Source organism: Amborella trichopoda, chromosome 5 (genome assembly GCF_054954075.1).
Source record: "Amborella trichopoda isolate Santa Cruz 75 chromosome 5, AtrichopodaSantaCruz75HAP2 v2.0, whole genome shotgun sequence".
Lineage (NCBI taxonomy): Eukaryota > Viridiplantae > Streptophyta > Magnoliopsida > Amborellales > Amborellaceae > Amborella > Amborella trichopoda.
Window position 1 is genome coordinate 33945721 of NC_142340.1, and position 5078 is coordinate 33950798.

General features: G+C 34.5%; 1 long non-coding RNA gene across 1 annotated transcript; it reads right to left on the bottom strand.

The window, feature by feature from the left end:
* Window positions 1-317: 317 nt before the first annotated feature.
* LOC148782060 (uncharacterized) lies at window positions 318-4872 on the bottom strand. Its single transcript, XR_016055372.1, has 2 exons — window positions 4569-4872; window positions 318-2647 (listed from the first exon to the last, which is right to left on the bottom strand). It is a non-coding gene; the product is annotated as an uncharacterized LOC148782060 (long non-coding RNA).
* Between the last annotated feature and the right edge of the window lie 206 nt (window positions 4873-5078).

Below are 5078 nucleotides of genomic sequence, written 5' to 3' on the forward strand. Positions count from 1 at the left end.
TGTCATATGGAATAAAGCAAGAAATTAAATAAAGAGATTTAAATATCTACCACCTTTCCCTTGAGTTTTGTCACTGATCTATTAGTCCTAAATTTCCATACCAACGTTTATCTTGTTGGCAACCTGTGATCTCCTCATCTTTCATTTTTTTTCTTGGACCTGGGCACTCCAATGCTTATCCTCAACTTGGGAATGCCTATCTTTTTTTATTTTACAACTTGAGCTATAATACCACTAGTTGTTTTTTTTAAAAAAATATACGTAGCTGCTACCACTTTGGGTCGATTTTAAAATCACACACTCACTCTTGGAGATAATTACAAGATTAAGGTTTTTCCATATATATCATTTCAGAGGTTACGTATAAATTACATCCACTGGTTGCACATATCTCATTACATGATGGCCATATATAGGCATCCAGTTATGCAAGTACCCACTACTCACAACCCTTCACTCACAAACCTCAGTAGATAACTACCTACAAAGCCTACCAAATTAGATAACTCCCACCGTCATTAAATAACTCCAACTACTTATTACCCATAAAGGAAGATACAACCTCGGGCATTGCAAATTGTGGTGGATCTCCAATTAGTTAAGAAAAAGATTTGACGGCGATGATGATATAAGGCCATCATCCGCCTGCTTTATAACGTAGAACATGTTCAATGTCAATGAGCAATATAGTATTATGTAGTAAGTCGATGAAAAAGTCGTGTGCTTTCCAATGAAACAATGGATCCTGGTTAATTATTTTTATGCTATTAAGTATTATCTTGCATTTTCCAAATACACATTTTCATCCCGTGTTTTGGTATTCTGGTTACATTTGAGCTCTGAAACTCTATTTTTTCAGCATAAGTGCCTACTGTAGGAATAAAATGCTAGTTTTTGGGTGAATTAGCACTTAATTGTTCAATTAAGTCAGTCTAATATTTCACTTCTATACCGGCCTTATCTCGTGGAAGTGGAACTATGATGAGAGAAAAAAAAAAATATTATTAGTTTTTTTGAGTTTATCTTTTAACTCAAGAATAGGAGGTACGCTGAGAAAGGTGGGCATGAGTTGTGTGTCAATTGATGTTTGATCAATTTGTTGGTTAGTTTAGGAATGCAAATAGGATAAGGTTAAATGTAAAGTGAGTTTTATCTTTTCAACAATAGGCATTCTTTTATGGGATAAAACGTGGGGTATCTATCTTTTTGGTACGTGATGGTTAAGAGAGAAGATAGGGATGATCGAGAAAATAAGTTAAGGGAGATAAAATAGAAAAGTCATTTGTTTATCTTGAGAAGATAGGGATGATCGAGAAAATAAGTTAAGGGAGATAAAATAGAAAAGTCATTTGTTTATCTTCTTTTTTTTAGTCAGGAGATTTCCCTTCATTGTAGAAGGGTGAATGGTGAATGAGTTAACAAAATTTCATTGCAGAGCTGTGAATGGTGAATGAGTTAACAAAATTTGGTCTCGTGAAGAGATTTGGTATCATGAAAAGATTATTTTGAGGTGGATTCCCATGCAGACCTTTGAGAGATGGTATATTCTTTTTTTTTTTTTTTATTGTTATTTTTTTGGTTTAATTTTCTCCCCGCATCAATTTGTATTAGAGTAAGTCAGATCTAGAGAGCACGTTAGATCCATAAGAAAAATTAGATCTAGAGATATCCAGTTTGTTTTGCCAGCTAATCCTGCTCCTGCTATAGATGATCATTGGATACAAGCTATAGAAAATTTGACTAAAGCTTTAGAGGATGTTATTATTTATTAATTTATTTATTTACCGTTATTTTTCTGGTTTAATTTTCTCCATACATCAATTAGTATCAGAGCAAGTCAAATCTAGAGAGAAAGTTAGATTCATAAGCAAAATTAGATCCAGAAATATCCGGTTTGTTTTGCTAGCTAATCCTACTCATGCTATGGATAATCATTGGATACAAGCTATACAAAATTTGGCTAAAACCCTAAAGGATGTTTGAACTGAAGTACCTGGAATGAAACAGGGGATGCAACAGTTGGATCAGAGATTGCAACGAATGGAAAACAATGTTCATCATGAAGAAGGTGTTCGCAACCATGAATGGAAAACAATCTTCATCGTGAAGAAGGTATTCGATGCCATATTCATCTCGTACCAGTAATTCCACGACAAATCTAGAACGTTGATTTCAACCGTAATGAAGAAATTTTCTCCCAAAATTTCATGGTCGACGAAGACGAGATTTTAACATTAAAATCGATATTCCAAAATTTCATGGTCAAAGTTGTTCATCGATTGAATATGGTGCATCTTTGGAGCTGAACCCATTCCTAGTTAAGAATAATCAGCCCAAGCTCATATTCAACAATTATGCTTGGAACACAGTTGCAGGCAAAGAGTCTTGGAACACAGTCGTAGGCAAAGAGTCTTACATTAGTCAAGCTCATATTCAACAATTATGCTTGGAACACAGTTGCAGGCAAAGAGTCTTGGAACACAGTCGCAGGCAAAGAGTTTTACATTGGTCTTAAAGGCAAATAGTCTTACATTAGTCTTAAAGAAATTGAAGAATTAGTCTTAAAAAAATTGAAGAAAAGGTGCCGAGGCGCATGGTGGGATTACATCACCAATTAGTAAAATGGTGATTGGCTTCAAGCTTCAACCTGAATGATGCAGTGAAAACAAAAAAATTAATTTTTATTATTATTAGTTTTTTTGAGTTTATCTTTTAACTCAAGAATAGGATGCACAGGGATAGGTGGACATGAGTTGTGCGTAAATGGACGTTGATCAATTGGTTGGTTAGTTTAAGAACTTAAATATGATAAGGTTGAATCTAAAAGGAGTTTTATCTTTTCAACAATAGGCATGCTTTCACTTGGGATAAAACGTGGGCATGAGTTCTGCGTAAATTGATGTTGATTAATTGGTTGGTGTTGATTAATTGGTTGGTTAGTTTAGGAACCTAAATAGGATAAAGTTAAATCTATATCTTTTTAACAATAGGTATACTTTTACTCTTGGGATAAAACGTGGGGTATCTATATTTCGGGATAAAAGGTGGGGTATCTATCTTTTAAGATAGGGATGATTGAGAAAATAGGTTAAGGGAGATAAAATAAGAAAATCAGTTGTTTATCTTATGTTGTTGTTTATCTTCTTTTTTTAGTCTATTTAAAGCAAGGTTTCCCTTCATTATTTAGTCATTTCATATTATACTCTTTGATGACCGTTTTTAGGCCTCTAGAGGCATTTTCTTAAAAAGGAAAAAGTTTATATAAGGTTGAGGCCCTAAACAATCATACTAAGGTGCACCTAAAAAATTCACTAGAAAAAGTTGATTCGATACAGAAAAATCCTCAAATCCGATCATCTCGACCTTAAGAGACATGGATGTAAAAAAAGAAAAAAATGACTTCACATATTGAAAATAGTGCATCTTGTAGTACATTATCTAGACCGGCTATTTTTACGATTTTCAAGTGTTTATAGATTTGCTTAATCTACACTATTTTTAAAGCTTTACATTATATAATTAAAGATGAAAATAATTTTTCAGGCCATCATAAATATTTTTAATACTAATTTTTTTTTTCGACACTATTTGAAGGCGCACTTTACTTTGTAATTGTTTAGAGCCTCAGCCTTATATAAACCACAACGTTTTAAAAAATTGCTAGTCTGGCAGATTGCGTTAAGATGTCATAGGCCACAAAAGAGATTTTCATGGAGTACCGATAAACCCAATTCCCAGCTACATCAATGTCCTTTTTTTTGTCCCTTTTTTTATTTTTTTTTCTGGGTATATGATGACAAGTACTGCAGAAGATTTTCCATTGTATTGCCAATGTTTTACTTCTATGAAAGCGTTAGAATTGGTTAAGGTGCACTGTCTCTTATCTGCATGTTGTGGAGCAAAGCACAAAACCATTACAAAACACACTCTTTCTTATAGTCGAATATAATAGGTTTCTAAACAAACACAAACCCAAGCACAATCACATGTACACATAATGTCTATCTGTCTCTCATACATGAACACAAGCACACATTTACAAATGAATATTGAGAGAAGGGAAAGCTAAGTGAAACAGGGAGAAATAATAACAGAAAAATAAAAATAAAATAAAAAGGAGTTTGAGAGATTATACCCTCTTTTTGGGTCACGCCCTTAAAAGAGGTTTCAATCCATAGTTTCATACCTTCTACACCCCAACTAAATAGTCAAAAAAGAAACCCATAGAAATATAAAAATAAAAATTTAATTTTTTCTAAAATTTTTTTGCATCACTTAGTGAGTCCCATGAGTGAGGCTCTTGCTTAGGAAGACCATAGCCAGTGCACTAGAAAGAGTTATTCAACAGGCCACCCACACTAACCATCCCATGCTTGGAGGCACACTCATCCACAAATGCAACAAAAATGCCAATGTCAAGGATATGAGAGATGCAAGAGTGGTCTTTTTAAGGGCACCCCATTTCTCAAAGGCCTCGGGCATTGAGGAATGCAATATCAAAAGGCAATCAAGCAAGGCCATGTCCAAGAAAGTCAGGACAAAGAAGAAATTGATCCAAGGCTTATTACCTGCTTATTACCTGCCCTAGAAGCTGCTAAATGTGCATTGTAGCCAAAGAAGGCTAGACCCACCACAAAAACCATCACCAAGGAAAAATTAAGTTGAGAAAACTTAATTACTCTTGGGATTGCCAACCTTTGATCTTGATTGTCCATCGTCTTCCTCTCCTTTCCTTGAATATTATCTTGTGTCATTTTCTACAGTATACTCCTTTTTTATATTACTCTTCCCTTGGTTCTACTGCAATATCTTGTGTTTGTTATAGTGATATCTAACTTCTGCTTAAAACTTGTGGTGTATGTTCCTTCATAAGGATATGGGGCTCTTTAGGTGTTCCTCTTTGCATTTATAGGGAGTTCTTCCTTTGTGGGCAAGTAATTAGACTTGTTTAGCAAGTAAGAAGAGGTCAAGAGGTTCGCTTTAAGATTATTCTAGAGGGAAGCCTCAGGTCTTCTTTAAGATTTCGTGTGCTCGCGGGAGCCTTCTGATTTTGCTTCTTTGGGTGAAACCAAAGGTTT